Genomic DNA, 13,398 nt, shown 5'->3' with positions numbered 1-13,398 from the left:
CAGTAGGTGGCGCTATCACTATGTCTGAATATTGTCATGTACACGTGTTCAGGGCAGGACTGTTATCAAGCATTTGAAGTGTGGAGTCAATTGGACAATGTACACTCAAGTTATAGCGAATTCGTGCTTTGTGGCGGTCCATCAAAATGTCCCGCCACCCCACAGACACGCCCCCTCACCACAGTCAACACATATCATCAACAATGTGTTTTGCATTTTATTAGTAAATTTCAGCTGGATCTGATCATCCTGTGAGGAGTAGAACATGAAAGTATAAAACGTGATACTTCCTGTTACCAGTATGTGGCGCTATGACTATGTCTTAATATTGTCATGTAGAAAAGTTCAGGGCGGGACTGTTATAACACACGTGAAGTTTCATTGAGATTGGACCACATACGCTGAAGTTATGAGGACGTGTTCAGGGCGAGACAGTTACAGAATATATGAAGTTTATTGGAGATTGGACGTTGCACACTGAAGTTATGAGCACTATTTTATGGCGAATCGGCTGAATTCGACAAGTCGCCACCGGCACGGTCATTTCACGTAACTCAGCTCAAAATCGCCACGCAGCGCTTACTTCCTGTTGCCAGTAGGTGGCGCTATCACTATGTTTGAATGTTGTCACGTAGACATGTTCAAGGCGAGAGTGTTATCAAACACGTGAAGTTTCATTGAGATTGGACCACGTCGATTGAAGTTATGAGGACGTGTTCAGGGCAAAACTGTTTCAGAATATATAAAGTTTATTGGAGATTGGACACTGCACTGAAGTTATGAGCACTATTTTATGGCGAATCTGCTGAAATGGACAAGTTGTCACTGGCACGCGGTTTAATGTACAGTCACCGGTCAACTTTTCAATCAGTTTGTATGATGACAGAATTCAAAGTGGCCAAATTTGACCTCACGCCACAGACAACGTACAGTCTCAAATAGCACAACTTTTAATCAGCACCATTTTGTGACTGTACTGACCAATTTTGAAGCAGATCCGATAAATTCCCTAGGAGGAGTTCGTTCAAATACAACGCGAAAAGTTCACTGAAAATGCGCACGGAATTCACTATGGCCAACTTTGAGGGCACGCCACGGACACGCCCTTCAACGTACATGCACAAATAGCACAACTTTTAATCAGAACCATTTTTTGAGTGTACTCATAAATTTTGAAGCAGATCCGATAAATTCCCTAGGAGGAGTTTGTTCAAATACAACGCGAAAAGTTCGCCGAAAGTGAAACTTTAAATCAAAATGGCCGACTTCCTGTGGAGTTTCGGTATGGGTCCAAGAGGCTTTTTTGTACGTCCCGGCATGTTACACATGCCTACCGAATTTCGTATATATCGGTGAAACATGGCACCAGGGCTGCTGTTTTTTTATCCTGTAGGGGGCGCTACACACACGACAAACACGATATTTGGTATGTAAGCTTCAGGCACTACTCTACACGTGCCCTGTGAATTTCATATTCATAACTATTACGGTCTCCGCACAGTGATTTATCCTGCCACCAGAGCGCCACCCAGTGGCCTGATTTTTTTTCCTTTTTAGGTGAGCCTCAGGGAGCCATGGGCAAGTATCATACCAAGTTTCATTTTAATCACACGTGCCGTTGCAGAGATATAAACTTCTTCATTTTAAAGAGTGCCACCTAGTGGTGATGGTCTGAAATTGTGCACGGTGCCTAAGGAGGACATGAGGAACTATGGACCCAAGTTTGATGTCAATCGGACATACCAATGTTGAGAAATGGTCCTCTTCCTTTTTTGATGAAAAATCTACAGGAAGTTTTAATCTTATAGCGCGCTTAGTTTTTGAAATTTCAAAAAGGTTCAAATTACTTTTTTTGCCAGGGCGGTCCCCAGATGCTAGGTGAAAAAATTTCGTGCGAATCGGACAAAGTGTGTAGGAGGACCACGAAAACGTACTTTAAGGACATTTCGCGCTCTAACAAAAAAAAATTATAGGCGGAAGTGGGCGAGGCCTTTATCGAGAGATTCAGCTCCATTCACCGAATGCGTGGATATAAGTTTTTTGAATGTGCGACAAAATATGCAGAAGTTATTAAGTAACCAAAAAGTGAAAATACTTTCCTAAATACTAGCGCCACCTAGTGGCCGACCCGAAAAAGACGCATAGAATATCAAATTTTTCACCAGGCCTGACAACTTTGCCAAATAAAATTGACTTTTCGTATATATTCAGGGGGGAAAAACGCAGTCGAAGTGGCCTAAAAATAATAATAATAATAGGTAAGAAATCGAGCAAAAACAATAGGGACCTCCAGCGGTCGCTTGCGAGGTCCCTAATAATAGGTAAGAAATCGAGCAAAAACAATAGGGACCTCCAGCGGTCGCTTGCGAGGTCCCTAATAATAATAAGAAACGAACCAAAAACAATAGGGACCTCCAGCGGTCGCTTGCGAGGTCCCTAATAATAGGTAAGAATAATGAGAAACAGCAAATACAATAGGGACCTTGCCGGTCACTGGCTCGGTCCCTAATAATCCTTAATATTTCCACATTCTTAAAAACATCAAGCCCCTTTTTACATTGCAGGGGTTGTTGATGGACTTTTTCATACAGAGATCTTTTCTGTTTACATGTGACTGGATGTTTGCACTACTTGATTTTGGTAGTAAAGTTCTACAAATTGTCTTACAGACTAATTTTGGCTTCTTGTTCTTAAGCACACACACCATCACTAAAACATATGGTCACAAAGGGGAGGAGTGACATCAGCCAGGTAGGTGATCAAGTCTTTATGGATCCAGAGGCAAGACTGTTACAAATCAAGTATACATACATTCAGATTCAGGGTAAAATGCAGCAGTGAGATATTGCAGACATTTGTGGAACTGTATGGAAATAAATAAGTAGATAAAGCTCATAACTTACGTAACATATCTTAATGAGACTGGTGCTTACAGAAGGAAGTGGGAACTGCATTGCAGTATATTGTAATAATATTTTTAAGAAAACTTTCAAATGGGAAATGACAATGAGGGACAAATGAGGGAAATATTTGTGGAACCAGCTGCTATCACTGAACACAACTAAACACAGCGCTTACTGGACACTACATCTGATTTACAGAGACGCACTGATGGCCTCCCTTAGGTGGATGTACAAGTTCACAGCCTGATAAGGATCTGTTGGTGGAGTCCGATGGGACTCAGCCATAAAGATATTGCATAGGTCATAAACATCTTTATCGCATGGTATGGTCAGCCGAAAGACACACCAGCGTTTGCACAGTTGAACATGCTCATCTTCAATAGGAGAAAGGAAGTCTTTTGTCTGGTACAGTTCAGGCAATACATACAACACATTGGGCCGACCAGTGGGGACATTCACATTTCTTGATGGCCTGATTGTGTGTGCATTCCAAACCTGTGCAGTGTCATCCAATTCATCCTGTGAAAAATGTAAATATATATAAATTTAGGAGGACCTACATATATACATATCAGGGCATGCCAAGATATAATTAATTAACTCACCTGGATGAGTCCCATGCAGCAAAACTGAAGGAGGTTTTTATCCAGAAATCCACCATCAAAGAGTCTGTTGTCTCTGATGTGTGCAAACAGGGATATTCAGAACTCCATGCATTGTCTCGAACATAGCCATTTTCAGTTCCAAGATCGCCTCTCACAACTCTAAGGCAGCCCTTTAGATGCTGTACTGCTTCCATGTAATATCCTCCAATCAACTTTGGGTCACTGCTTGTTGTGTAGGCATTGAGCCAGACTATTTTCCTCGAAAAACCATCAATACATCCATTGATACATATGCCATATGGCTTTAATTTGTCGTACGAGTCCAGGTGCCAGATAAAGTTCGGCCCTCTGGAGAAGTACCTCCTTCGTCTGAGACGTCCTGCTTGCCTGCTTCATACTCCTCTGGGATCCAGCTCTTTTAACACCAGCCGCACATCCTCTTTTCTCATATGCAGACCGTTTTCTCTACATTTCGCATACATCCACCGATATCCATGAAGCTGCCCAGAGAACAGAAGTTCGTTTCGAATAAATTCAACCACCACCCCTAATTCGGAGTAGTCTTTTCAACGAGCGTGTCCCCTTGCGCTTAGTATTCTTTTCAGATGCCTCTCCTTTATCTGATGACCATGTCTTCTGTCTAGAACTAGACATATATGTTTGTATTTAAGACCAATCTCAAAAATCAATCAATCTTCCCCACCGGTGTGAAGGCTCCATTGTTTTGATTTCAATTTTCACAGCCTGACCCGGAGGAACAGGGCATAAATAACGCAAGACCACACAAAAACTGCGATATCGCATGGACTTTGCGAGATCTCGCAAAACGCAAAACTTTAGCGAGATAACACAAACTTTACAAGATAACGCAAAACTTTTGCGAGATAACGCAAAACTACACTGCCACTTATTATTTTCTTCTCCATGTCCATTCCAGGCTTCCGTATATAATGAATTGGCGCTATACAAATAAAATTGAAATTGAAATTGAATAAAAAATCATTAAATTATGATAATGTAACATTAGTTGGCGTCTGTTGTTCTTATATCTAAACAAGAGGTAGGCCAGGGCTCACTGCAGTGCAGCCCTACAATACTACATTAAAATGCTGTTTTGTCACTGCAATTTGGCTATTGCACTTAGAGAAGCGATACCCTGCTAGGGCTGCCGGTATGACCATATTGTGCAGCCCTAGCAGGGTATCGCTTCTCCTGTAACAAAGCTAAAGGGACCATCTTGTGATGATCTGCAGGAAAGGGCTTTTTTCCTGCTGTCTGTGTGTCTGCTCTGTGACAAATAGCAGAAGAAAGTGGTATTTGTATCTTATTTTCCCCCTTAGAATATTTACTATTGCTCTTTCTATTCCTGTCCCCAAAAAAGCAAGGACCACAGCACTCAATGACTACAGAACTGTTGCCTTTACCTCTGTGGTCATGAAGTCCTTTGAGCGCCTTGTTCTTTCCCACCTTAAAGCCATTACAGACCCACTCCTGGACGCCCTGCAGTTCGCCTACAGAGCCAACAGGTCTGTAGATGATGCAGTAAACATGGCCCTGCACTTCACCCTCCAGCATCTGCACTCCCCAGGAACCTATGCCAGGATCCTGTTTGTGGACTTCAGCTCTGCTTTCAACACCATCATCCCAGCTCTGTTACAGCACTAGCTCTCCCAGCTCACTGTGCCTGACTCCACCTGCAGGTGGATCACAGACTCCCTGTCTGACACGAAACAGCACGTGAAGCTGGGGAAAAATGTCTCTCAGTCCATCAGCACTGGATCCCCCCCTCCAGTCAACAGTCCGTCAGGCTCCTGAAGTTTGCGGATGACACCTCCCTCATTGGGCTCATCTCTGGTGAAGATGAGTCCGCCTACAGATGGGAGATTGACCATCTGGTGACCTGGTGCAGCCAGAACAACCTGGAGCTAAACGCTCTGAAAACAGTGCAGATGGTTGTGGACTTCAGAAAGAACCCAGCCCCACCGTCCATCATCCTGTGTGACTCCCCAGATTACTCTGTGGAGTCCTTCCGCTTCCTGGGTACCATCATTACCCACTGAACTGAACATCAGCTCCCTCACCAAGATCTGCAGCTGGCCTAATTAACAAGGCCCGGATCCCCCCCCCACTGACACTGACTCATAAACTGTATACATGCATTACATTAATGCACTCCTGTTTTCTGTAGAGTTTCTCATCTTTATTAATTTATATTTTAAAAGTACTTTATTTTTTGTGTGATTGTTGTGTGATTTATATATTTTTTTGTGATTGTATATTTTATTCACCACTGCACCAAGACGAATTCCTTGTATATGTAAAAACCTACTTGGCAATGAATCTGATTCGGATTCTAACTAATTATTAATTTAGTCAATGGAATAATTTGTAGAATATTCAATTACTAAAGAAATTGATAGATGCAGCCATAGAGATATATTAACATATAATACAATATTTTCAAGCTTGACTAAATAAAGTCATTGTCAGTGTAGCTGTCAGCTTAAAACATTTTTTTGCTTTTCTTGCTTTTTCAACAGTGTGACAGTGTGTTAGAGCTTAGCTGTCAATCAGAGATTCTATGTTACACATATCATTGCTGTAGCTCAATTGGAATACTTCCATACTTACACTATCTATGTTGAGTACATATACTGAGCCTGCAGAATTCCAATGACACCTTCACAGCTTTTTATTTTTTTTTATTGTGTTTTAGTTTTTGCTTTTGCTACCTTTAAAGGTTTTTGACAGATATTTGGTGACGTTAAGGTCACGCACAAGTATTTGTTTTGTGTTGAAGTTGTTGGGAGATGAATGATAAATGGTTATGCAAATTAAGTGAATTATATGAATTACACTTATGTGTCCTGCATTTTATACTGTTCTCACCTTGTTTTGAACTATTGTTGATTAAATCAAATTTCCAATTTTAAGTTTCTGTTAAAAGTCTACTAAACAGGGTATTTCTTTACCTGTTTGAGGTAATTTTAGGTTTTAATGTTTGGCATGTGCTTATTTTTTCTCAAAATCAATCTTTGTTATTTTAAAATAAATGTCTATTATATTACAAGTCCTGGTGATTAGACACGGCAGATTAAACAAACACCTGCAGACACTGCTGTAGAAAAAAAATAAGTCAATGACAGAACTGAGGGGTGACCACTGCAAACTAAAGCCTGGCTCAATGGTGAGTGAGACATTACTCCATTATAGTGATGGAACTGCTGCCTGGGAATATTCATATAATATATATAATACATAATATATTATGTGACAAAAGCTTAAAAGTGCCACTAGATGGTTCTGCAGCAAAAAAAAAAAGGTAATGTTTTCCACTTTGAAATCATCGGAAAAAAACAGGCTGGTCAAAACAGGAAAACCAAATAAAACAGTACCAATGTTTGTAGCAGTGTTGCTATAGTCTTCTCCTTGTTCCGTAACTACAACCTCCCTGTGCCCTAATCATAGTTTTCACTGGCACGTAGCCCTGGAGGACAAAACAACATTCTAATATTGCGACCTACACTGGACATTGTGGGGGCATCTGAATTATCCATTTATTTCAAACCATGAATATTTATATCATACTATAAAAGAAGAAAAACAAAAGGTCCTGCTAGAGTTCCAGTTTGGCAATGTATACATCTCTCTTGTGGAGAATTAAAAAGCATAGGCTAGGGAAGTCGTGATCCAATCTCAAAGATTGTTACCACCACGAATCAAGGAATGTTTTAACTGATCAGTATGGGCTATACTGACTCTTATCGACCTGATCTGATCTGTTTTATTTATATCAGCTGTCACAGGGTTCAGTATCTTGCTCAAGGATACTTTGACAGGATGTGACAGGAGGAGCTGCTGATCAAACCAACAACCTTCCGATTAGGGACGACCTGCTCTGCCTCTGCACCACAGGCCATGTGCTGATATTGTATGTAGATGTAATACAGCAGATTAGAATATCTTACGATTAATGTTTTGCCTGAACAAAAATTACAATAGACCTAGTCACAGTTGGCCGATGTGGCCAGGGAAAGGGAAGTTTGGGGTCCTCTGCTGGACTTGCTACCCCCGCGACCCGATCCCAGATAAGCAGATGAAGATGAGATGGGATGAGGGATGACACCTTTTTTACAGCAGTCATTTTGACATATTTTGACAAATAGTAGGTATACGTAGGTATAGTAGGTGTACGCATGGTTTTGATGCATACATATCGTTTAAACCTCTGGCCCTCTCACCAGTATTTTTCTACACTCTCAGGTCAACATAAAAAGAGTCTGGGAAAAAAAATATCGGAGATGTTCAGAGTCTTGTAGTGTGTTTTGTTCCAACACGCAAAAACCTTGCTAATCGAGCAAAGGGATACACAGCAGATGCCTAGCATAACAATTTCCAGCTAAAACAAGTTAGCAGCAAGGTGGAAAGCCTCTACATACATATGGCTAGTTTAACGTAAGTGTCATCAGTTGCTGCTAACAGACACACAAAGAAAACAGTGGAACAGATACCCTTTTCCTTCGACAGTCTCTCCTTAGCTAGCGTTCTTGTCCCCCTGACACTTCTTCTCTGAAGACGGAAACCGGCAACCTTTGTGTTGCATCTGTGCAGATAGCTGAAGGCTCCTAAGCTAGTTCAGCTAATCCATCAGCACATGTTCCACAGATTCTTTAAAATTGCATGTTTCACACTTATCAGAATTTCTTTCATTATGTATAATGTAGCATTTAACATCGTATGTCCTACTTCTAACTTTTTTTTAAATGTATAATAGTCCTTACCCTTGATGTCATTATTCCATATACCCTGCCAGGTTTCTACTATTCCCTGCTGAATTATTGATTTTGCCTCTTTGCCTCACATTTTTGTGAACTTTTAGCTAGTTTTGTCAGCAACCTCATTTCCCTCTATTCCTACATGTGCTGGTATCCAACAAAAATTAACATCTATACATAGCTGTTGTAAGTTCTATAAAATCAAGTATTAAATCCAATATTAAATCATTTCTAACCGTATACTTTGAAGTACAGCTGCTGAAACTGAACATATTACCCTTTTGATTGGTTTGACCTCCTTTATCCACTTAATTAGATTAGATTTGATCAAGATGGCACCATGGACGGTTGCCTCTGTACTCTGTTTGTTTATGGTAAATGGACCTGTACTTGTATAGCAAGTACAGGTCCATTTACCATTTATGGTGTAATGGTACTAATGATAACTGCTGGACTGTGTTCTGGTAAAAGAAGGTTGTTTCACCAACCTTCTTTTCTATGTGACAACCTATAAAAAAACAATTTCAGTTGTGAGATGTTAGTACTATACGTCTGTGTACCAACATTCCCGGGTTTAGCAAATGGTCAAAATAATACTATTTTCCATTTTATAGCAAGTTTTCCCTCTGTCCACATTTTACATAATAATAATAATACATTTAAGTTATAGAGCGCTTTTTAAGAAAGTCAAAGACACATCACATGAGTTAAAAAGGAAAGAAAAAGCTAGAAACAACACACTAAGAAATTATAGCTATATCTTCAACAGTCAACAATAATTAATTTTATTTTTTTGCATTTTTCTCTGATTTGCGAAAAGTGTCCTGAGATAACTTTTGTTATGAATTGGTGCTATACAAATAAAACAGAATTTAATTTTTTTTTAAAATTATATTTTTTTTTTTTTCCTTTTTTTTTTTTTTTTTTATAAAATTTTTTTTTTATATATACAAAAAAATTTTTTTTTTTATTAAATTTTGGGGGAAATTTAGAATCCCTTTGTGTATCAATACCTCTGTATTTCCCTCACCATACCCCCTTCTGACACATTGTTTTTCCTATGTGTCAACCTAGCATAGTAGGGCAAAAGATATTTTGATAGGCAGGGCTTGCCAAATGGCCCTTGCCACACTAAGTTAGTGCATGAAAAATCTGCTTTCTTCCATGCAGCCTTTTACTCTGGAGTTGCTCTATTGTTCGTCAAAGCAACACATTGAGCTGTGAGATAGAATCAAGGTTGTTAGTGTTAGCAACAAGGCTGTGATGAGCAATAGGTTTACTTGTGGATGTTAGGAATTTTCTATTGCCAAAAGACGGCCAAAATTATGCGCCACTCCCCACTCATGTCTCCTGAGCTGTCCACCATCGTTCCAGACATTGGTCAAAGGTATATCTTGTAACTCTAGCGTGGGAGACCAAGATTTAGTTATTACTGCAACACATTCATGCAGCTGTCCATCACCTGGAGTTGGGAAAAGAATAGCAGTGCATCTTTTAACTATGATGTTTGGCATGTCAAACGAAACAGTGCTGTATTTAAGCCACCTTGCTTTTGAAAATGTTTTTGGTCAAGCAGGATTATTGACACTACATGTGGAAGTTGAACCAGTAAAGTCAGGTCACTGTAACCTATAATGTCACATGGTGCTATCACAGCCTTTTCTGCAGCTGCCATTGCTCTAAGGCAGTGGTTCCCAATCTTTTTTCCTTGAAGCCCCCCTTGCCTGTGTCCAAGACAAGTCAGGCCCCCCAAACCCCAACCACTACCCACATACACATTCCATGGAATGGCGCCGGCGACAACGGCAGCCTGTCATTGCAGCTCCTATTATTGTTGTAGTTTTAGTGTGTTTTCAGTGTTTTTAGCCTGTGTTTTTTGTTATTTTTAACTGTTTTCTTACTTTCTTACTACTTTGTTCATGTCTTTTTTGGCGTCTTTGAGCACTTTTTATTTTTTGTTTGCGCGGGTCTCCATGGCGACGGGGAGTCGCATTGTTTTCACCCGCGACCAGATGATCGCCCTGAGGTACCCTAGCGTCCTGACTGGAGAGAGACCCTCCATACCGGAGGAGCTGAGGAGACAGCGAGGCTGCAGAGCGGGGGTTAAACGGAGGATGAAGAAGAGGAGGTTTAAACCCTACAAACGTGGTTACACAAGCAGATACCGGACTCCAACGTCACCATTACTGGCTTCCACACAGTTCGAGCCGTCAGGGCCACCACCGCGACCGGCATGAAAAAACGTTTCAAAAACGTTTTTAAAGTGCTTAACAAATAAAGTTGGATTGGACTAGATAAATAGGTAATACATACCAAAAATATGTTTCAATTTGGATTATACAGAGTTTTGATTATCCAATTGGGTGTGTTATTGGGATTTTATACATTTCTTTTTTTTTTTAATTTTACCAAAATTATTATTTACAAATTTATAAAATCCCAATAACACACCCAATGGGTTTTTCACACAGACGTGTTTACCTATGTTCCTCCCCTCTTCTTTCAATAACTAAAACGGCTCCTTTCTCCCTGTCACCGATGCCCAATTAGGCTTCTTTTACACATCACCTCTGTGCTTAACAAGATCTGCAGGGCCTCCTGAAGGAGAAGCAGCAGGGTTACCTCCGCAAGCTTTCAATTTTCACAGCATAGCTGGGCCCATGCGCGATGACACCTCTGAGTCTGCATTCGGTACAAGTAAATTACAACTAAATGGTCCACTTCTGAATCCCACCAGTGACTGCTGCTTTTTAACACACACTTATCAGTCTCTCTTTTGTGCCAATTCATGTCATTCTTTAATGTTTTCAAAAATGTGTTGCTTAAGTTCCAGAAAAGCATTTAACATTGTAACTGGTGTGTTCTCTATGGGGATTCAAGGTTAAGAAAACATAATGATGAGGTAAATTAGTCCAATAATGGATTTAAAAAATGCAATTTGAGATTTCACGCCGGATAAAAAAAACTGTGATATTTGAATGCATGTAATGAATGAATGCAGATGTAGAAAGGGACTCCAAAGTAGCAATGATTTTCTGAGTGTTTGATGGTTATCTGTTTCTACTTTAATACAGAACCCCAATAAAACTAACCTTGCAAGGCAGCTGGACTTGTATGATAACAAGAGAATCCATCTTTGCAGGCTTCTATCTATGTGTTCGTGGCCCAGCTACCGTGGTACCAGTACTGATGATGACTGGTCCAGACCAGTCATCATCAGTGATGGGAATAACGGCGTTACTTTTTTTCAGTAACGAGTAATCTAATTAATTACTCTTCCCATCTTAATAACGCCGTTACCGTTACTGCCAAAAAATGCGGCGCGTTACTATAATTGAAGTTGTTTTTTTCATCAGACCAACTAGATCTCTGAGCCGAGAGGCAAAGACTTTTTTTTACTGTTCTTCTTTGGTTAGTGGGCAGTGCACGAGACAAGCGCATAAATGCTGACGATTGGCTGAGGTTGAGTAAAATTTCATGGTAAGCCAATCAGAGGTAGAGTTGGGCGGGTGTTCGAAAGCATGCATAGACGGACACACAACGAACACCACAAGTGAGTCAGTCAACGAGAGACAGGTATGGCAAGTTGTGTTGCATCTTATTACATTTGCACTAAAAAGAGTGTTTATATTGTTTGAATACATTTTTGGTACATTGCTTAAAGAGCATAATTTAATTTAGATTTATTTGTTGGCTGGCTGCAGCCTCTTGAAGTGAGATTGTCAATGGCCAGAGAAAGAGATTTATTTTTATGGAGATGTATTTTTTATTTCTTATGTATTACCTGTTTATATTTGGATTCCTTAGTTTTGCTATACATTGTACTTTTCAGTTAGATTGAAAGCACCTCATACTGTTACATGTTCTACTTTTTCGAGGAAGAAAATACTTGAAGTACAGTATATCTACCAATTGTCTGAAGTTTTTTTGTTTTATTTGCACTACAAAGAGTGTATACATTTGTTATTTATTTTTGGTATAGTGCTTAACAAGCATAATTTAATTTTGCCCAACTGTGGCCTGTTGAGGGGCAATAAATATCAAAAGTTCCAAAACATGTATCGATCCACTATATAAACATAATATCTACATACATGGCATTTGATTGGAGGCTAGTCTCACTTTGTCCCACAGCAACATTAAAATAGTTTAGATTTGTGTACATTGTTTCTGTTAATAATGTATTGTAGTAAGTGTCCATTTCATTATAATATTCAGATTTATCATAAATAATGCACATGTATTTTGAGTTCCGTTAAAGAGGGGTGGAGGTGGGGTCACATTTGAGCATTTAAAAATTTACTTGAAAGTAACGCAATAGTTACTTTCTGAAGTAACTAGTTACTTTTATAATTTGTAACCAAGTAACTAATTTAGTTACTTTTTGGAAGAAGTAACTAGTAACTGTAAAAGTAACTTGCCCAACACTGGTCATCATACCTTTTTCACTGCATAAATTGCTTCATTGTTTCTTTGACTTGTTTGCCAGTGAAAACAAGTGCTTTGAGCCACCATCTTTTTTAGAGGTGGTACAAAACTAAAAACAAAAAAGTAGCAAGTGAGAAAATAAAAGGTGAGGAGAGGTTAAGGAATATTCTGTCATTCTTATCCAAACAGCAGGTATAATAAAAATAGAATACACAGAATCGATGTTTAATCTAACACCTGCTGTGTGGAAACTGGGCTACTGCCATGGCAAATATTAACGTACAACGTACATTAATATGAATGCAAGAAAAGTCAGGTATGACTAATTCAGCAAGTGGGAATAAGATGAATACATTTTAACACTGAGGCCTGGTTTTACATAATGTTTGCTACATCAACAATGACCAGCTGTTAATCGCTTCGGATTAAAGCATCAGCTAAATACATGTAATGCAACGTAATGAGTCGAAATATGATTTATATCTATAATCACACACTGTACGCTAGCTCAAACAGGATGAAAACAGACATTTGTGGAATCAAAATCATTCAAATCTTTCCTTTATGGGTTGATGGTTAAAAGCATCCTGACTGGCTGACTTAATCTTACTGACTGATTGCTTTCTGGTCATTTAACAATTATTAGTGTCTTCAGTTATTTACACATTCAAACCTTTATTTCAGAGT

Source organism: Dicentrarchus labrax, unplaced genomic scaffold, assembly GCF_905237075.1.
Source record: "Dicentrarchus labrax unplaced genomic scaffold, dlabrax2021, whole genome shotgun sequence".
Taxonomy (NCBI): domain Eukaryota; kingdom Metazoa; phylum Chordata; class Actinopteri; family Moronidae; genus Dicentrarchus; species Dicentrarchus labrax.
Note: the sequence above shows the minus strand (reverse complement) of the source record.